Genomic DNA, 22,060 nt, shown 5'->3' with positions numbered 1-22,060 from the left:
GGAGAGATTATACAAAGGAGAAAAAGACTGTCTCTTAAATAAGTGGTGCCGGGAAATCTAGACAGCTATATGTAATAGAGTGAAATGAGAACATTTTCTCACACCATATACAAAAATAAATTCAAAATGAATTAAAGATGTAAACATAAGAATGGACATCATAAAATTCCTGTAAGACAATATGGGCAGAACACTCTCTGACATAAATTGTAGCAACAACTTTTTTGGATCTGTTTCCCAAGGCAAAGGAAGCAAAAATAAAAATAAACAAGTGTGACTTGATTAAACTTAAAAGCTTTTGCACAGCAGAGCAAATCATCAACAAAATAAAGACAACCTACTGATTGGGAGAAAACATTTGCAAATAAAGTAACTGATAAGGAGCTAATTTCCAAAATATAGAAACAGTTTATACAACTCAATATCAAAAAACCAAACAACCCAGTTTAAAAATGAGCAGAAGACCTGATAGACATTTTTTGAAAGAAGATATACAGATGGCCAATAGCCACATGAAAAGATGCTCAACATCACTAATCCCCAGAGAAATATAACTCAAAACCATAATTAGATATCACTTTACATTGGTCAGAAGGAGCTATCATGAAAAAGTATACAAATACCAAGTGTTAGCAAGGTTGTAGAGGAAAAGGAACCTTTGTATACTGTTGGTGGAAATGTAAATTGCTGCAGCCGCTACGGAAAACAGTATGCTGAGTCGCTTCAGTCGTGTCCGACTCTGTGCGATCCCATAGACGGCAGCCCACCAGGGTGCCCCGTCCCTGGGATTCTCCAGGCAAGAACACTGGAGTGGGTTGCCATTTCCTTCTCCAGGAAAACAGTATGACGTTCTTCAAAAACCTAAAAATAGAACTGTCGTATGATCCAGCAATTCACTGCTGGGTATTTATCTGAAGAAAACAAAAATACTAATTTGAAAAGACACACGCACCCTAATGTTCATAGCAGCATGATATACAGCAGCAAAGATGTGGAAGCAACCTAAGTGTCCATCAACAGATGAACGAATAACGATGTGGTGTACATATACAATGGAATAATACTCAGCCATAAAAAGAAATTCTGCCCATAGGGGATTATGCTGAAAGACATACTGGATGTTATCACTTACATGTGGAGTCTAAAAAACAGAGAATGAATATTACATAACAAAAACAGACTCAGAAAATAAACTGGTGGCTATCAATAGGGAGGGGAAGAGGAGAGGAGTAAGGTAAGGGTAGGGGATTAAAAGGTGCAAACTACTGTATATATAATAAATAAGCTACCAGGATATATTGTACTACTCAGGGAAAACAATCACTATTTTATAATAACTTTAAATAGAGTATAATTTACAAAAATATTAAACCACTGTGTTGTACACCTGAAACTAATATAATATTGTAAATCAACTATACTTAAATTTTAAAAAGTGCTTGCTACATTATAGGTACTTAGTAAACAAATGTTGTTGGAGTTTGAATAGCTTGGGAAAAAATTCATTAGAGAAAAAATTTGCAAGAAATCAAAGGAGATTGGACACAGCATTTGTTGGTCTGTGTTGCCTTTGTGTTCTTTGGCTGCCAGGGGAGCTCCTATTCATCTTTCAAACACCCAGCAGGCTTCACCTTCTCTGTGAAGCCTCCGTACCCACTCTGTCCACCTATACCCCAACCCCCCTCACCCCTCTATTTGTCCTTAGTGTTTTATATCAGTAGGGAGCAGTGATTTGGGGTCAGTTAGGCAGTTAGGAATCCTAGCTTTGCTATTTGTTAGCTGTGCAGTTAAGTTATATAACTGAGCCTCAGTTTCCTTATCTGCAAAACGGAGATGAAACCTTTTGTGCAGATGAGGATTGAAATACGATGACATAAAATGCTTTTGCCAATTTACAGCATTTGGTCATTGCTCATAACGTGCTCAATGTTTCCTTTCCTAATTATCCATTTTTATGAGTTCATTTATCACATTGTATTTGCCGTTTAGTTGTTTTTCTCTCTCACCAGCCCATATAGGGCAGGGACAACCGTTCTGCTTATCTCTGGCACCCAGTACCTGGCACACACTGGGCTCTCAGTTAAATGTTTACTGAAGACGGGAATGGAGTGAGCTGCCTGGAGATCTGGGGTAGGGGCTCCTTGAGCTCTCCTCTTCCCCTGCAGCCCTAGCTTTATGCCTACTGGCTAAGCCCCCAGTGGACCCCACTATCACCCATAAGCCTGTTTGGAGTCTTCTGACAGCTTCTGCCCTGGAAACAAAGGCTTCTGCCGGCATCTGGTGAGGGCAGAACAGTCCTGAACTCCCTGCAGCTCCCGGCCTTCTCGGATGGCCCAGCCCCTGTGGAGCCAGTTAGGCCCTATAGGCCCGGGGAGGGCCTAAGGCTGTGGCTCAAAGTGCTGGAGTTGACGGCTTCTCTGCAGGGCTGGCAGGGTGGCTGCACTCCATATGGAGGCCCCTTGGCTTCTCAGTTGGGTGGCCTCCAAGCAGGGACCGGCCCCTTTGGCTCTGCTCCAGGATTTCTGCTGTTTGTCTGAAGGCAGCAGAGGGGGCCAGTGGAGGCCCCCGGGCCTACATTGGCAGGATCTGAGGCCCAGCCTGAGGAATAAGATCCTCCTACCACTGCAGGCAGCTGGGGAGACAGAGCTGCGGGGCAGGTCGGGGAGAACAGTCCCCAGCAACCTGAGGAGGCAGCCCTCAGGAGGGAGGTGGGGCAGGATTTGGCAGGAGAAGCCTTTAATGAGGACTCAGAGGAGAAAGAAGCCTAAGGGATACAAGCGGGGAGGCTGGCAGGAAGGGCCCAGAGGCCCCCAGGCCTTGAGGTTCTGACGCAGAGAGGAGGGAACCAGGGCAGCCAACTGACCTCCTTCCAGGAGTTGGGGAGAGGCCAGGGAGGAAGTGATGCTGGGTTCCGGAAGGGAGAGCGACAGTGAAGGCTGGGGAGAAGAAGAAGAAGGGAAGAAGTGGGGAGAAGAGAGGAGAAAGAGAAAGACAGAGAGAGAAACAGAAAGACAGGGAAACAGAGAGAGACCAGCAGACACACATATGCACGCACGCACGCACGCACAGCACACACAAATCAACAGAAAGAGAGCTAGCCGCAGAGAGGGAGTGAGGTGGGGAAGGGAGAGAAGGAAAGAGGCAGGAAAACCTAGAGAGAAGTGGGAGGAGGATAAAGGGGGAAGGGAGGGGGAAGAATGCTGGGAGGGGAGCAGAAAGGCAGGTGGGGTGAAGAGACTGAGCCAGAGCGGGAGGGGAGACAGCTGTGAGGCAGAGGCTTGGCAGGCAGCCCGGAGGAGGAGGAGGAGGAGACTTTGAGGAGGCCTGTCTGCAGTTGAGACAGAGAGCACTCCCTCTCTGCTAAGTCACTTCAGTCGTGTCCGACTCTGTGCGACCCCATAGACGGCAGCCCACCAGGCTCCCCCGTCCCTGGGATTCTCCAGGCAAGAACACTGGAGTGGGTTGCCATTTCCTTCTCCAATGCATGAAAGAAAAAAGTGAAAGTGAAGTCGCTCAGTCGTGCCTGACCCTCAGTGACCCCGTGGACTGCAGCCTACCAGGCTCCTCGGTCCATGGGATTTTCCAGGCAAGAGTACTGGAGTGGGGGGCCATTGGCTTCTTTGCTCCCTCTCTGGTATCGCCAAATAAAAAGGCTCAGCAGTCCAGCAAGTCATGTTCCTTGGTCTGCGGGGTCACTTGGTCAACAACAGGGCGGATTATGCCCTGATTGCTGAGTACTTCCTGGAGGTGGCAGTGGGAGCGGGCAGATTCATTGCCTGGGTGCTGGCTGAGGGTCACGGATGGAAGGAGGCGGTGTTCGTTTATTCTTTTATTTGCTCGACAAACATTTACTGAGCAACTGTGCTGGGCACTGCCCCAGGCTCTAGGGCTTCAGAGACACAGCCTCAGCCACATCTTGTGAGCAGTCTAGTGGGGGATACAGATGAAGCACAAGCCCCAGCAGTACAACCAGGGTCCAGTTACTTAACTGCTCTGTGCCTCAGTTTCCTCATCTGGAAAATGGGGTTTATTAGGAGACCTATTCTATAGGGTTGTTTTGAGGATTGAATGAAATCATCTATGTAAAGAACTAACTTAGTGCCTGGCACAAGATTATACTCTGCAGTCTGAAAGGGTTTACCTATCAGTATATATATATATTTAAAAATTTTATTTATTTATTTCATTTTTGGCTGTGCTGAGTCTTCATTGCTGCCCTTGGGCTTTCTCTAGTTGTGGTGAGTTGGGGGCTATTCTCTGGTTGCAGTGTGAAGGCTTCTCATTGCAGTGGTTTCCTTTGTTACGGAGCTTGGGTTCTAGGCACGCAGGCTTCAGTAGTTGTGGCTCACTGGCTTAGTTGCCCCACGGCATGTGACATCTTCCTGGACTAGGGATCAAACTTGTGTCCCCTGCATTGGTAGGCAGATGCTTAATCACTGGACCATAGGGAAGTCCCCTTATCTGTGTTTTTGAGCTGTTGGGTCTTGAAAGAGAAGACAGTCAAGGGGGAGCAGAAGGGGAGGAACCTCCCAGGCAGAAGCCACAGAATCCATAAGAAGGAAGGGTGACCAGGATGTGACCCGGATGGCTGTGGGGCGGTGGGAAAGTGAATCACCTGCAGTAGCATTATCCTGGGCGAGGGGCTCGCTAAATATTCAGAGTCTTGGGCCCCTCTTTAAGCCTACTGGGTCTGGGTCTTCTGGGCAGGGCTTGGAAATCTGTTTTAGCTTGCTCCCCACCTCCCCGCACCCCCGGCCAGTTCTGGTGCATCCCTTCCCTCCATACTAGCCCAAGGCCTTGTCCTAGTTCAGGGGTAATTGTGTGATTTACAATAAACAGCTTTCTAGTGGATCCAGCCCTGTTGGAGTCTCACCTGTAATCTGATCCTCCTTTAAAAGAGGTCTTCTGTGGGAGAAGGTGAGGGTGGATGATTTGGGAGAATGGCATTGAAACAGGTATATTATCATATGTGAAACAGATTGCCAGTCCAGGTTCGATGCATGAGACAGGGTGCTCTCGGCTGGTGCACTGGGATGACCCTGAGCGATGGGATGGGGAGGGAGGTGGGAGGGGGGTTCAGGATGGGGAACACATGTACACTCGTGGTGGATTCATGTCAATGTATGGCAAAAACTACTACAATATTGTAAAGTAATTAGCCTTCAATTAAAAAAAAAAAAAAAGGAGGTCTTCTTAGTGAAGCCTTCCCTGACTGCTCAGGGCAGAATTAATGGCTCACTTCTGTTTCCACTGCACCTTGAACAGCCTGTGTTATAACTTATGAAACTATCAGAGTTGTTGCTCTATGTGTCTATGTCTCTCCCTAAGCCTGCCTCTGACAAAAAGTTGAGGCCTTGAGGACAGAGGAACGGCACCATTTATCTTCTGTCCCCTGGCCTGACACAGCAGAGGGTCTCATGAAGACTCGTTCTCCAGGTGGGTGTCTGGCTCTCTGGAGGGTATCATTGAGGGAGAGTTCCCTTACATCCTCTTCTAGGGGGTCTCTGAGTTTTTCTTCCCTGTTTTCTTTTGTTCATTGGGCCTCACTTGGCAGCAAGATGGTTTCCTGTAGAGAAACTTCTGGCAGAGTACACGGCAGATTTTAGGCAGTTACAAGTCAAGCTGACCTTGACTGCATCTCAAGGACCTCGTGAGGTACTGTGTCCTGGAGAGAATCCTGTTTGTAGCCACATTTTTGAGTACGTTGTGTTTTAGAAGAAGGCAGTTGTAGGTAAGCTCCTTTTTTGGCTTGTAGGTGAGGAATCTGGGGCCTGCTGCAACTGGCAGGAGCGGGGACCAGGGACACACTGCTTGATATGATGCTGAGGAGTGGGGACAGGGCACCTGCCCCCGAATCCCGTTTGCCTGTCCCAAGGTCCTAGTCTCTGAAATCTCAGCTGCCTCATTTTACATTTTTCCAGCTATGAGACATGCTTAGACTTACAGTTTCAGGGCTCCCATCCAAGAGAGGTCCTCAGTGGGCATCAACTGTGTGTGATGGTTCCCATGAGGACGCATTTAAAAAGAATGATGCTGATAGCGGGGGTATGGCCTGGTCCTGTGTTGAGAGTCTCCTCACATATTATTATTTCATTCTCATAGCAGCCCTATTCAGTAGGTCATAGTCTTCCCTCTCCCCATTTCACAGATGAGGAACCTGAGATACAGAAAAGTTAAAAACATGCCCACACAGCATGGATCACACAGCTAAGTAAGTAGCAGAGCTGGGTTTTGAAACCCTGCCCGTGTCATTCCCGAAATGGGGCGCTTAACCACATGCCTGCTGAACGGTCGAACGCCTTTTCGTTTTATTTCATTGCAGTAACATGTTAGTGACTGTCACTGAAGAGAACAGTTGCTAAAACCTCGAATTAGCATGGAAAATACTGATGATCAGAGAGCCATGGAAAAGAAAGGGATGCTTCATGGAGAGGGTATTGTGGTTGTAACTGTCAGAAAATATTTAAGTGTAGGAACAAATAAAAATAATCCCATTAACATGTTTGTGGGTTCAGTTTTTTTTTTTTTTTAACTTTCACCACATATCCTCAGGTCATTATTTCATAGTCTTTACAAAAAGATCACCTAAAGAACAGAAGCCTGGGAACCCCCTGCTAGTCCGTGTACAGGCCTTCACGCTCTTACTGCTGAGGACCCAGGTTCATTAAGATCCCCAAGGCCCTGTGGTCCCGCCAAAAAAGAAAAAACAGAAGCCCCTGGCTTGGGGTGTCATACCAAGTATGGCCACATGGTGTCCCTCCAGCTCAGTCTAAACCTTTCAGACTTCAGACGCAGTTTCCACCTGGCCGAGAGGCAAGGGCTAGTTGGAGCTGAGAGGACTCAGCCATTAAGCCAGCTTCCAGCTGCTGGAGCAGGAAAGGCACTATGGCCTGAAGGGCAGAGGTGACAGAAGGCCAGGGGATGGCAGTTTGTTTGCTTCTGAGTATCTCAATGTACAGTTCTGATATTGACAGTTCATTAGCATTGTCTGAAGAAAGGGAACAGGAAGGTTTTAGATTTGCATGCTAGAAGGGCTGTTTTCTGGGTCTTGTAATTGGAGGGAACGCAGGAGGGAGTTGGAGTGGGGCCTGAGAAACAGGCGGGTCCAGGGTTTTTGTAGGAAGGTGAAGAGGTGGCAGTGTGGTTGGAAGGGTCGACTTTGTTTCGAAGCTGTGTTTACACAGCAAGCACACTGTCACACATCAGTAGGAAAAAAATTTTGTCTAAAGAAACCCCTTACCCCAATATTTTATTTTTGTTTACTTGCCAGTTGGTTCCAAACTCTGGCTTTTCACCCATTAAAACTGGCCAATTGTTATTTTAACATGATGGCAGACATTCAACCTTTTAAGTAGCCTTTGGATTTTTTGTAGGGCAGTTGGGTGGAGGTGTATTACACTCAGACTGGTGTGTATTACTGTCACCTGAAGGGCTTGTTGAAACAGATTGTTGGGCCTCTCGGCCCAGAGTTTCCAATTTAGTAGATCTGGGGTGGGGCCTGAGAATGCAGTTTCTAAAAAATTCTCAGATGATGCTGATGTTGCTGGTCGGAGACCACCCTTGGAGAACCACCACCAAAAGTGAAACCACCACCAAAGAATGACTTTCCTCACATGGTCTGTCACTGTACTCTCTCATTTTAAAAGTCAAAGGCCAGAGAGCTTAATTTTTTTCCCACTGAGTGCCCACCTTAAGAGTCGGTGGGCTGTGACCTTTGCTCAGCCAACGGGGCTGAATTTTTTTCAGTGAGTCCCAGAGCAAATGTCGGGCAAGGCTAAGTTGGATTGGTGGGAGGTTGTTAGGGGCAACAGCAGCCTTCTGCTGATTGGGCCGTCAGTATCACGTGTGTTGCCTAGGTTTTGGTGGCTTGGCTACCTTAGGTCCTAGCAAGTCTAGTCCAAGCCGGGTGTTCCAACATCCCCTGATTCTGATCCTGCAATCGGAGCAGTAAATTCCCTTCTGCTTAATTCAGCCAGTCCTTTCTGTTGCTTGCAGCCAAGATCTCTGACTCAACCTCTCCTCTGTACTGTCACTCACTAGAGCAGCATGGAGGGAGCTGAGTGAACCAGGTCACACTCAAGTTAGCTACAGAGCTGAGAACTGGAGTCCCAGATTTCTCTCTCCCTTTCCAGGGCTCTTCCCTCGACGCCTACAGCCCCACCTCTGACCCACAAAACAGCCCTGCTTAGACAGGCATTTGCGATGTGAATATGTTAAACCTTTCTGAAATACGGTAGGGCCTCCAAATGTAATATATAAATAAAACCAAGCAGTAGGCACTCAAAGTTTGCAGCCTTAAAATGCTACAATTCCATGACTAATGTTTCTCTTAAATAAAAAAGACCCGCCCCTTTTAGTAATTGCAGGCAGTTTATAAAATGGTAGCACTCACACTCAGCTTTTAGGTGGGTCCGTTTTTCAACTGTTCTAAGATTTCAGAATTTGTTGCTATGGATAGTCATTTACTATAAAGTCATTGGGACTTCCCTGGTGGCTCAGTGGTAAAGAATCTGCCTGCAGTGCAGGAGCTGCAGGTTTGATCCCTGGGTAGGGAAGATCCTCTGGAGGAGGGCATGGCAAACCATTCCAGTATTCTTGCCTGGAGAATCTCATGGACAGAGGAGCCTGGAGGGCTACAGTCCATGAGGTCGCAAAGAGTTAGACATGACTGAAGCAACTTAGCACGCACATACACACATAAAGATGTTGGAGGCTGGGGAGCAGGGTCCACCTTGGAAAATGCTCTTATGATCAAGTTGCTTCCCTGGATAGCACCCTGCAATCCCTAGGAAGAGGGCTGTGGAAGAAGGGAGACAGCTCAACAGCAGCACTGATCAAGACGAATGCACGGAGAACCCGCGAAAAGATTCCAGCCCCTGTGGAAAGCTAGGATGGGCTGGTGGCAAAGACAAAGGTTTTAGTTAGGCGTCTTCATTTAAGAAGAAAAGGCTGTTAATCTCTCCTTGCTTCTCTGCTCTCTTCCCAGTGGTAACCTAGCAAAGTTATCTAGGGGGAAGCCAGTTGAGTGGTTCTGAGTTTATCAGGACAGTCATGAGGGTCTGCCTTATACCAACGGATGTTCTTTTGTCAGACCACAGTGAGGCCAGGCCATGCCTCTGAGCTGTCTGAGCTCTGTAAGGGGGACGCACACCCCTCAGCATCTTCTGTTTTCAATGAGTGAAGTGGGTGGTGGAGGGGGTGTGGGCCATCTTCCCTGAGACATGCCCTGCCCCCAGCCTCCCAGAGAGAGGAGGGGCAGCCATCAGTCACCCAGGGCAGCAGCCAGACTGTTTTTTAAAAAATATATTATTATTTTAAAGGCTAAATAATATTCCATTTTTATATACATATATATTTATGAATACATATACACACATATATTTTTGTATACATATACATATATATTCCATGTTTATATATATCACATTTAAAAAATTAATTAATTTAAATTGGAGGCTAATTACTTTACAATATTGTAGTGGTTTTTGCCATACATTGACATGAATCAGCCATGCGTGTACATGTGTTCCCCATCCTGAACCCCCCTCCCACCTCCCTCCCCATCCCATCCCTCAGGGTCATCCCAGGGCTCTGGCCCTGAACACCCTGCCTCATGCATCAAACCTGGACTGGCGATCTATTTCACATATGGTAATATACATATACATCACATTTTTAAAAAACCTTTTTTGTATTGGGGTATAGCCAATTAACAAACAATGTGATAGTTTCAGGTGAACCGCAAAGGAACTCGGCCGTACATATACATGTATCCATTTTCCCCTAAACTCCCCTCCGATCCAGGCTGCCACATAACATTGAGCAGAGTTCCATGTGCTATAAGGTAGATTCTTGTTGGGTATTCATTTTACATATAGCAGTGTGTACATGTCCATCGCAAACTCCCTAACCATAGCTTCCCCTCATTCTTCCCCCTGGCAACCATAATGAGTTTGTTTTCTGTGGGTCTCTGTTTTGTAAGTAAATTCATTTGTATTATTGAGCAGCCAGACTGTTAATTAGCTGGGGACACGTTGTGTGAGGCAGTAAGAGAGCACCTTTTCCAGAGCTACTAGCATGAGGATGAGCAGGCTCCTTTGAGCTGGAAAAAGAGGCCTTCTGTTAGCTGTTTCATCTCTAGACATAAAGCAGCGCCTTCGGGGGCTCCACGTGCCGTTGGTGCACGGAATCTGCCAGGTTGAGGGATTTCAGGACTGACTCTGGGTTCTGTCCTGCAGACAGTGTTCCCTTCATTCTCATTTTCTATAAGGGCTATGGGATATGTATCTATTAGGGCTTATTGTATGTCAGGTACTATGTCCACCCTTATGTTACTTACATGCATTATCTCAGTCTTCCCAGTGGTTCTGGGAAGCAGATACTATTACTTTCCCATTTTACAGATGAAGATATAGCGACTTAGTCTGGTTAAATAATTTGCTCAGTATTATTTGCCCAGTAAAGGCTGAGCCCAGATCTTGTCCTCTGATGACACTGCCTTTTTACCAACAGATGGGGTAAGGGGAAGATGGGTGGGGCAGAGGAGAGCAGGGGACGCGTGCACACTGCGTCATATGCACACAGTGTAGTCTGCCTCTGCCCTCCAGCCCTGTGGGGTCCAGCCTGCTTGACCCAGGGTGAGGAATGGCAGTGGGGGTGGGGTTGCAGTTGCTACTCAGGGGCCTGATGGTTCACCTGCCAGGGGGAACCCTGAGGCTCCAGAGCCCCCTAAGTCAAATACCGTCTCACCCATCACATGGCTTGTCCTTGGTCACTGAATTCCCACTTCTCTCACTTCATGTTTGCCCTCCCGACCCTCTCATTCAGGCAACGTCTTCCCCATTAGATCCTTTGCAGGGTATGGGCTTCCATACCCGGGAGTCCTGCCCTAGCATGATTGAGCCGCGTGGTTGGGTCCTGATTCTCTGCCTAGTTCCCTCAGGGGTGGGGGTGCATAATTCCTTGGAGAGTTTGGACTCATCCTCTCACTCCCCAGCCCCCAGCAGGGCCCTGCTGAACTGGCGCATGGCTGACTGCTCGATATGCTGTGGCCTGTGGCTGTGGTTCTTGGATGGCCCTGCTGACCCTCAAGGGCCCCTAACTGTGTGTTGTTCCCGTCTCTGTCCTGCTGGGCTATAGATTCTTTCTCTTCCTTCTGTAGGGGAAGCTGTTTAGCTTCTATGCAGTTGCCAGACTGAAGCCAAGAGGACACTGGTTGCTGAGTGATTCCACCTCTTCTGTAATTCAGACACTGTGCTGCATTTGGCTCTCACCCGCCACGATTTCTCATGCGTATGTATGTTAGTGGTGTCCGCGTGGGTGTCCAGATATTCTGTGTGAATACAAAGCACGGGCTCCTGGGAGGAGCAGAGCAGGAGCTTCGTTATGATCTCAATTCAGAATCTGCATCCTGAGATACGCACTGTCCCCAGGGAGGTGCTTCAGGCACTCTAACGAGCCTTCCTGTAGATCTCAAGCGACACTTGCTGAATGGCTGTGTATTAATTGGGGATTCGGATGTGGAGTTGATGTGGGCCGGATGTGCCCCCTTTATAGTCACCATCAGACACCAGGAGTCTCTTTAGACTTTACAGATGAGGAAATCTGGGCTCTGAGGGGAGAGGGCTTATGTAACCAGGGCCTGACTGCAGCTTCCATAGGACTCCCTGGATTGCGAAGCTGTCAGTCAGGGTGAGCACAGGACGATTTAACAGAGAAATGCCCAATCCCACAGCCACCGGTGAGTCAGCATGTTATTATATATTCTAGAAGGACCAGAAGACAGGGTGTCCCCTTGCTTTGCCTTCCAGATTCACTGAGGGTGACTAGCTTGGGAATGACATGCTTATCTTTTCTGGGAAAGATGTGCAGTTTCTCCTTAGTTATTGCCACAAGTCCTGGAGGGGGAGGGAATAAAGGGGCAGCTACGGGTAGAACTGTGTCATCCTAAATGGTATGTTGAAGTCCACAGTACTCTGGTACTTGGGAATGTGACCTTATTTGGAGATAGAGTCTTTGCAGATGTAATCAAGTTCAGATGAGATCATTAGGGTGGGCTCTCATCCAACGTGACTGGTATCCTTATGAGAAAAGGAGAATCCTGTGTGGAGCCAGAGTCACAGGGAGAACACCACATGATGCCAGAGGTGGAGACTGCGGTGATGTGCTTGCAAGCCAAGTCATGCCAACGATTGCTGAGCACCACCAGAAGCTGGAAGAGGCGAGGAAGGACTCTGTCCAGAGTCTCAGAGGAAGTGTAAGCCCTACAGACATCTTCATTTTGGACTTTGAGCCTCCAGAGCTGTGACAGAATAATTTTCTGTTGTTTTAAGCCACCTTGTTTGTGATCCTTTGTTACAGCCTCTCTTGGGAACCAGCGCAGGGTCCAACATAGAGAATCCTTGCTCTGCATGTCCCTGACCCTGAGGCTTAGGGCCCTCGTCAGTGGGGGCAGCCCGTCGTGGCTTTGATGCCCTTAGAGAGGGAGGCTGTGTGTGAGGGCTGGGAGAAGAGGTGGTGAGAATGGCCTATGTGAATGTCCTCCTTCCCTCCTCTTCTCTTTCCTTTCCTTTCTCCATCTCCCTCCCAATCTAAGTTCTAACCCTTGTAGCCTGAGCTCTTAGGATGGAAATGATGAAACTTAAGGTGGCTGATAGATTCACACTGTTTGTCTCCCAGGGGAAAAGTGTGTTGACCCAGTTGCATCTCCATGTAGTGGGCTGTTTGGGTCTTGAGTTGGGTGGGTGGGAGTGACAGTGGGGACTTCCAGTTTCTCTGAGGCTTCAGGGGGTTGAACCCTGGCTATTAACATGAGCTCTTCTCTTCTAGAACCAGCTCTTGGCCTTCTGGCCACCCTTTGCTTAGACCTTCTGTCATGAACACTGCATTATTCCCCAACCTCCACAACCCCCCTCACTCCTGTGCGAACATTGTGGTTTATGAAATATCACAGCTAGTGTTTCAACTTTTATTTTACTCTTTCTTCATTGTTAGGCTCCAGGACCCCTTCCTCAAGGAAGCCTTTCCTCATGCAGGGTCTAACTCCCTGTCACTTACTCGTATGTCTGTGGTTTACATGAGTGGTATTGTACTGAGATAATCTATTTCTACATCTCCCCCTCACTGAGGGCCTCTGGAGGCAGCTGTTCAGACTGATTTATTTCTGTATCCTCAGTCCCTCATTTAAAATAGGTGCTCAGTAAATAGTTGATAACTGAGATATTACAGACCATAACTCTGTGATTCTGTTTAATATCTTTGGCAAATTTGTAGAGATTTTCCAATACTTAGAACCTAGGAAGAAAGGCCAGCATTTTTCTGGAACTCTCAGCTTTCAAAGGGTTTAGGAACTAAAGGGGCTGGCTTAGGAGGATTGGGTCTGACTTTCCAATATTTAGAGATCAAGATTATTTTAAACGTGTATGGAGGAGGATAACAATTCTCAGTTTTCATAATAACTGGGATGGATTTTGGATGATATTTCATCTTATGCATTAGCTCAAAGATGTTGGTTCTTTAGTACAACAAGGAAAATTAGAAATTGGTCCAGCCTTCCAAGGGCTGACCAGCTGTGGCCTTCTGTTTCCACTTAAGTACGGTTGCAGTCATTACTTAGTGATGGTTTCCTGCCCCTGCCTGGCCCAGGCTTGGGGGCACTCTGAGTGTGCTCCCCTTCACTCAGGTCTGAGCTGAGCTCCTGAACAATGGCCTGACTACACTCACACTGGTTATGGAGAAAATGGGGACATACCATCCAGGTATGAGCAGGGGCTGCAGACTGTGGCTTGGGTAGATGGCTTTCCTTAGGGCTGAGGTTATTTCGTGAGGGCTTTCTTCCTGCTCTTGGAGGCCTCTGGCTCTGAGATGCTGTGGCCCCAGAGATGCTCCCTGGGTCCTTTCTCCTCACCCTACTGCTTCAGCAAGTTGACGGGACTGCTGATGATCTGCAGGAAGACAATCACAACATTCTTTTTTCTCTTGCTCCCTTTTATGTTCCCTAAATCTATTTCTGCATTCCTAAGAGTCTAGTAGTGATTCTATTCTGGAAGTCAGGCCAGTATGGCCCCATGTTAGCCTGGTTCCTTCTACCTGGGCTCCAGATCCCAATGGCACCTACCCCTTGCCTGCTGCAGTTCAGACATGCTCTCCCTGGCCTAGTCTGTTCAGTAAGCCCTCCTTTCAGCAGCCCCCTTGTCTGCTTCACTAATAGGCTCCAACTGCTGACAGCAGTCACCAATCTCGGGTCTCAGCTGTGGGACTTGATTCATCCTCTCCAAACACATGCTTTTTGAGGGGGCAGACAATATTGTACTTGTTGAAGAGCCATGTCGCATATGCTTACAAAATGTCCTCTAATTCCACATAGGAAATGGGCTCCATAAAACCTTTGTTCATTGAATGTGCTAGGGACCACAACCAAAAGACTTAGAATTAACCAGAATTGGACAATCCAATTCTTTGATTAAAAAATGCAGGGAAGGGACTTCCTGTCAGTCCCATGGTTAAGACTGTGCTTCCAATGTAGGGGGCTTGGTTTTGATCCCTGGCTGGGGAGCTAAGAGCTGGTTGTTTGGACAGTCAGGGTGGCTCTAAAATGGGCAATGTTGTAATTTGAATAAACTGCTTGTCTGGAAATAAACACTGTCTGTGAAGAGACATAATAGGGGGGGCATTATGAGCCTGTCTATGCTCTCCTTGGCCCGCCATTTTGGTAACCTATTGCAAATGAGGAGGAGGCCCAGGGGTGGCGGTTTGACAGTTCCTGCAACTTTAAGGTTTAATTTTGCAAGACCCTTTGGTTATTTCTGGAGAAGGCAATGGCACCCCACTCCAGTACTCTTGCCTGGAAAATCCCATGGACGGAGGAGCCTGGTAGGCTACAGTCCATGGGGTCGCGAAGAGTCAGACATGACTGAGCAACTTCACTTTCACTTTTCACTTTCATGCATTGGAGAAGGAAATGGCAACCCACTCCAGTGTTCTTGCCTGGAGAATCCCAGGGACAGAGGAGCCTGGTGGGCTGCCATCTATGGGGTCACACAGAGTCGGACACGACTGAAGTGACTCGTCAGCCGCAGCAGCAGCAGCTGGTTATTTCCTCCAGGAATTCATATGCCATAAGGGCACATGCTACCAGGTGAATTCAGTGCCTGAATTATGGTTATTGAATTAGATTATTCTTATATGTTTGAACTGAGAGAGACACTTGGGACATGATCCCGTATGGTGGTACCCCAATTTTTTTGCATGTTAGAATAACAATGGGAATGAAAAAAATTCTTATGACCATGCTGTACCCAGACCAGTTAAATCAGCATCTCTCAGGGTGAAACCCTCTCTGGTATTAGTACTTTTAAAAGCTTCCCAGGTGATTGAGAGACACTGGTCTAGTCACTCTTCTCCCATCAAAATCCTGTGTTAAAATAATTGAATTGTTACTAAACATGCATGAAATGATAATTCAGAAATAAATATAACTATGTTAAGTACAACATAGAGACTCTCATGCTAGGTTTCAATTGCTAGCGATGATTGCTCTCTGTAAGTCTGGTTTTCTTTATTATTCTTTAAGGAAGAACCTTGATCTTTCTCTCCCTCTTGGTGTTAAAATGTCCTAGGCTATTTATTAAAAATGGGTCAAGTGCTGAAAGCTGAGAGGCAAGTTCTGCCTTTGTAGCAGAGGTCGAATTTGGAAAAGCACTCTTGGGATTTAAAGAAAATAGGAGTTGAAAGAAATGGAAAAGATGATAACAGGTGTGGGAACTGAAACACTAATAAGCAGATCAGAGACTGTTATGAAAATTACATGAAAAATGATTGACTAATTTTTAAAAATGCTGAAATTAAAGATAAACTGTCTTTGGGTCATGCAGTTCTTGGATGAACTGAAGTGAAGTGAAACTTGCTCAGTTATGTCCAACTCTTTGGACCCCATGGACTATACAGTCCATGAAATTGTTTAGGCCAGAATACTGGAGTGGGTAGCCTTTCCGTTTTCCAGAGAATCTTCCCAACCCCAGCTGAGCCACAAGGGAAGCCCAATTCTTGAATAGTTTCACAGAATTGAAGTAAATAAAGCTAATCAATAAAACTGATCAACACCTAAGTGCTGGCAATCAAACTGGACAGAGATTGGTCTGGACATTAAAAGCCTTCAATGAATGACTAGCTGCTGCTGCTGCTAACTCGCTTCAGTCATGTCCAACTCTGTACGACCCCAGAGATGGCAGCCCACCAGGCTCCCCCATCCCTGGGATTCTCCAGACAAGAACACTGGAGTGGGTTGCCATCTCCTCCAATGCATGAAAGTGAAAAGTGAAAGTGAAGTCACTCAGTCGTGTCCGACTCCCAGCGACCCCATGGACAGCAGCCCACCAGGCTCCTCCATCCATGGGATTTGCCAGGCAAGAGTAATGAATGACTAGAGCTGCTCTCATTTATGTGAAGGGAGCCACATTCTGGGTTTACATGCCTATTACTTAAAAAAAATTAATTTTTATTTTAAGAAAGCAATATGACTATATAGTTTAAAAAGCCAAAGAATACTATACAGATTTTAAAGAAAAACAACCACTTTTGCCTGCTCCCAGAAACTCAGGCCTGATTTCTGCTTCCCAGAGACACATTTAACTCTAGCTGTTTCTACAGGCACGTATATCCTTATTTTTAAATAACAGGCTTATTCTGTCATGTCTTTGTCACGCTTTCAATTTTAGACATTCCCTATTAACATCCCACAATGGAGATGAAGTAATCTTCCAGTTCTCGTACTCCTTTTCTCCCTCCCACCCAAACTTCTCTCCAAAGAGTTACCACACCATAATTCTTAGATCAACATTCAGTATTTACCAGCTTATGACCACATAATTATACCACAGGTACCCATTCCAGTGTTCTTGCCTGGAGAATCCCAGGGACAGGGGAGCCTGGTGGGCTGCCGTCTATGGGGTCACACAGAGTCGGACACCACTGAAGCGACTTAGCAGCAGCAGCAGCCAATAGGTAATCTATGAATACTTTCAAGGCATTTAGTTTTCCTTGGAGTTAATAATTTGTCTTATTTTTTCAGTTTCCAGGGATTTTTTGGTGAACATTTTCCCCATTTGCACCATCTCTTCCACAGAGCTATAAAGCTCTTCAGAGTAAGGTCAAGCAAGCACACTAGGGAATCTAGCAGTTTCCTTTCTTTCCCTTGGTACATATTCTGTCCTCTTGACGTGGTTTGGACTAGTTGTTGTCTAGCTTCAGGACCAGCTGATTCTTTATTGAATTCCTCTTTCTCATTACCACGCTGGGTTTTTATTTCTAGAACTCACTATTTTCCTCTATCTTGTTTTACTCTTGTTTTGCTGGAGTATATCTCCCAGTTTCTTTTTCAGAAAGGGTGCAGACAGCTAAATTCTTTGAGACCTTGTGTGTCTGCAAAGGTCTGAAGAAGAGCAGAGGTGGCAAGGGGGAAGCTGAGCAGGGCCAGGGCACCAGGCACCAGGCAAGGTAGAGGCCCAGAACCATCCCAAGGAGGCAGAGAGGCAGAGAGGGATGGAACTGTGCTGAGGATCCAAGTCCCCTACTCAGCGCGCCATTGGAATTTACTTACAAAACACAAACTGAAAGATCAAATTATTAAGAATTTCAAGGTCAGAGCATTAAACCAGACACATAGTGAGGCCCCATATGACTGCACAAGTAAAAAACACATCTATGACACCAGCCCTGGTGAGAAGAAAAGGATTGGCTTGTGTATTATATTGTGTTCTCCAACTGACCCTATCCATCCAAAAGAAAATGGAAGAGAACTCTACATATTAAAATAAATTTCAGATGGGTCAAGCATTTAAATGTAAAATATGGACAAAATAATACAAGAGCAAAATTTAAGAGAGTGTATTTAGGACTTGGTGGCTTGGGAGATCTTTAAACCAAGACAATAAATGTAGATAGTATAATGGAAAGATAGTCATATCTACTTGACAAATGATAGACTGGGAAAAAGTGGCAACCTATAAAACAGATAAAGGATTAATGTTCAAAATATTTTAACACCTTTGCTGCTGCTGCTGCTAAGTCGCTTCAGTCGTGTCCGACTCTGTGCAACCCCATAGACGGCAGCCCACCAAGCTCCCCCGTCCCCAGGATTCTCCAGGCAAGAACACTGGACTGAGTTGCCATTCCCCTCTGCAATGCATGAAAGTGAAAAGTGAAAGTGAAGTCGCTCAGTCGTGTCCGACTCTTAGCGACCCCATGGACTGCAGCCCACCAGGTTCCTCCATCCATGGGATTCTCCAAGCAAGAGCACTGAAGTGGGGTGCCATTGCTTTCTCTGTTAAACATCTCTACAAACTGACAAAGAAAAACATCCCAGTTGGAAAATAAACAAAGGATGTGAATAGACAATTCATCCAAGACGAAATCCAGATACAATGTGAAAGATGTTAGGGAAGTGCAAATCAGCAGTACAATGAGATAAGACCTCTCACACACCCTGCTGGGAAAAATTAAACAGGGGTAATAATTCATAGAGGTTTTTGCTGGGGAAAGGACTTTCTCGTATTACTTGTAGAAATACTTGTTAAAGGCACTTACTGAATGTGGGTGGGAAACATGCTCATGATGCAGCAGTTTCATTTCTAGGGGTTCATCCTGCAGAAATTAAGAGACCAAGAAATAAGGTTTTGTCTGCAATTGTATTTATTGCAACAAAAGTGAAGAGGTGGTAAAGAGGTGAGTCTGAACTCTGAGTAGAATGTAGATGATTGTATAGTGGAGAAACCTTCAGTGAAAGCTTACTCATTTGATCTGGGCTTTGGCTGTTGCTCTAATTTCTGGCACTTGGTTTCCAGGGTCACTAGAGTCATGCTATAATTCAATTTCAAGGATGTAGGAGTCCCAGAAGCAAATAAGCTGAAAAACTAAGGATAATTTTAGAGGAATCTAACTAATGTTAGACTTCTTCTCTGAAATAATAAATCTGAGAAGTCAATTGTACAAATGCCTATAGAAATAGAGATCTCTCAACTAATGCTATGAATTGAATGTTTGTGCATCCCCTATATGCAGAGTACATCATGCGAAACGCTGGGCTGGAAGAAGCACAAGCTGGAATTAAGGTTGCTGGGATAAATATCAATAACCTCAGATATGCAGATGACACCACCCTTATGGCAGAAAGTGAAGAGGACCTCAAAAGCCTCTTGATGAAAGTGAGAGAGGAGAGTGAAAAAGTTGGCTTAAAGCTCAACATTCAGAAAATGAAGATCATGGCATCCAGTCCCATCACTTCATGGCAAATAGATGGGGAAACAGTGGAAACAGTGTCAGACTTTATTTTTTTGGGCTCCAGGATCACTTCAGATGGTGACTGCAGCCATGAAATTAAAAGACGCTTACTCCTTGGAAGGAAAGTTATGACCAACCTAGATAGCATATTCAAAAGCAGAGATATTACTTTGCCAACAAAGGTCCGTCTTGTCAAGGCTATGGTTTTTCCTGTGGTCATGTACGGATGTGAGAGAGGGACTGTGAAGAAAGCTGAGCACTGAAGAATTGATGCTTTTGAACTGTGGTGTTGGGGAAGACTCTTGAGAGTCCTTTGGACTGCGAGGAGATCCAACCAGTCCATTCTACAGGAGTCCTGGGTGTTCTTTGGAAGGAATGATGGTAAAGCTGAAACTCCAGTACTTTGGCCACCTCATGTGAAAAGTTGACTCATTGGAAAAGACTCTGATGCTGGGAGGGATTGGGGGCAGGAGGAGAAGGGGACGACAGAGGATGAGATGGCTGGATGGCATCACCAATTTGACGGACGTGAGTTTGAGTGAACTCCGGTAGTTGGTGATGGACAGGGAGGCCTGGCGTGCTGCGATTCATGGGGTCGCAAAGAGTCAGACACGACTGAGTGACTGAACTAACTAACTAACCCCCAATTCATATACTGAGATCTAATGCCCAGTGTGGTGGTATTATTTGGAGGTGGGGCCTTTGGATGGTATTTAGGTCATGAGAATGAAGCTCTCAGGAATGAGATTAGTGCTCTTAAATCCCTGGTGGCTCAGATGATAAAGAATCTTCCTGCAATGCAGGAGACCTGGGTTTTATCCCTGGGTTGGGAAAATCCCCTGGAGAAGGAAATGGCAACCCACTCCAGTATTCTTGCCTGGGAAATCCCATGGACAGAGGAACTTGGTGGGTTACAGTCCATGGGGTCACAAAGAGTTGGACACAACTTAGCAAATAACAGTTTCAAGGAGACTCCAGAAAGTTCCCTCCTGCTGTGCACCATGTGAGGTTATATGAACAAAGAAGTAAGCCCTCACCAGACATGGAATCTTGGACTCCCAGCCTCTAGAACTGTGAGAAACAAAATTTCTGTTGTTTATAAGCCACCTAGTCTATGGTATTTTGTTGCAGCAGCCCGAATGAACCAAGACACCTAGCCACGTTGTCATCAATCGATGACAACATTCTCTCATCTCCAAAGGCTAAGAAAGGTATAACCCAAGTACTTTCTCTATAAAATGACTCAATTTCGCCTCCAAATTACGTGAAAATGAATCAAAGGAAAAATGTAAGATGGGGAATTTAGGATTGGAAAGATGCTGCAGAAAGCACAAAAACCAGTTAAAGAAATGTAAAGCTAATAAAAGCTTCGAATCACTAACGAGAGAGGGTTTGATACAGGTATGTGTAAATAATTGCTACCACGGTGACAAAGTGGACTGTAAAAACCTACAACTTTAAATATTTACTTATGTTTTTATTTGCAACAGCATTTTCAGGTGGTAAAAGAAAGTAATCTCATTGTAATTAATTTTAAAATGCAGAAAAAATTATAAAGAATATTTATATCCCATCATCCAGAGGGAATGTGGTTAATGGTTTTGTGAGTTTTTCTTTCTCTGTGTGTCTATCTGTGTTTAAAAAATGGAATTTTATTACTTATTCAGTGTAATATTCTATTTGGTTTACTTTATATTATACTACAAATATTTGCTCAGTTCATTAAGTATTCTTTGAAAAGTTGATTTTAAGGGCCTTTATGACATTTTATTGTAAGGAGTACTGTAAGCTATTTAACCATTTCTCATTGGACAACATTTAGTTGTTTCTAGTTTTCAGGAATAGTTAAGTAAAATTCTGCTACAAAGTGCCTTATTAATTATTCTTAACTGCAGAGCTAATGATTCTTTTACATAGTTTCTGAGAAGTGGATTTACTGGGACAAGAGATATAGACTGTTTTTAAGCCTCTTGATGGCTGTTGCCAAATAATTTTTCAGAAAGTTAGTTCTAATTCATACTTCCACTGCCAGTGCCTGACAGGGCTAATCTCTGTGTACCCTTTAGTGCTGGAGTAAGAAATGAAAGCTTTGCTGATTTGATAGGTAAAAGGTACCATTTGTTTAAAAGTTCTGTATAATCTTTCTTTTTAAAATTAATATTGTAGATAATTTGGAAAACACTGAAAAATGTGGGGAAGAAATAAGGATAATTACATGTATATTACTTTTGAAAATAGAGCTTTTTAATACATTTTTGATTGAGTCCTCCAGATGACTTCATGACATATAGCCTTTAGTGTTGCCCCACTTCGCAGTTATTCTTGATGCAGATCAAAAAGGTTACATGAGTCGCCTACATCACACAGCTGGTGAGAGGTGGTGCCGGGCACTAAATCAGGTCTTTTGATAGTTAATTTCATGCTTTCCCCAGGGGAAATGCACCTAATATATTCCTGGTCACTCAGAGCATTGCCAGTCCCAGGAGACTTAATGCAGAGTCCAGAAGTGCTGGAAAGAAAAACTGGGACCAGGCTTCCCAGACAGCACAGCGGTAAAGAATCTGTCTGCCAGTGCAGGAGATGCAAAGACATGAGTTTGATCCCTGAGTCAGGAAGTTCCCCTGGAGTAGCAACCCACTCCAGTATTTCTTGCCAGGAAAATTCTGTGGATGGAGGAGCCTGGAGGGCTACAGTCCATGAGGCTGCAAAGAAATGGACATGACTGAGTGATTAAGCACACACATAGGAATCAGGAGCCTTGGGTCCCGGACTCAGCTTGCCCATG

At 45.5% G+C, this 22,060-nt stretch overlaps 1 long non-coding RNA gene across 1 annotated transcript in view; it reads left to right on the top strand.

Annotated features, from left to right (window-relative positions):
• Positions 1 to 20,863, top strand: part of LOC129628947 (uncharacterized) — a 38,225-nt gene extending 17,362 nt beyond the window's left edge. Inside the window, exons 3-4 of the long non-coding RNA XR_008703016.1 lie at positions 11,162 to 11,292; positions 19,057 to 20,863. This is a non-coding gene — a long non-coding RNA (uncharacterized LOC129628947). The remainder of the gene's footprint in view (positions 1 to 11,161; positions 11,293 to 19,056) is intronic.
• Positions 20,864 to 22,060: the final 1,197 nt, after the last annotated feature.

This window comes from Bubalus kerabau, chromosome 15 (assembly GCF_029407905.1).
Source record: "Bubalus kerabau isolate K-KA32 ecotype Philippines breed swamp buffalo chromosome 15, PCC_UOA_SB_1v2, whole genome shotgun sequence".
NCBI lineage: Eukaryota > Metazoa > Chordata > Mammalia > Artiodactyla > Bovidae > Bubalus > Bubalus kerabau.
Note: the sequence above shows the minus strand (reverse complement) of the source record. Positions and strands in the feature narration are given on the sequence as shown.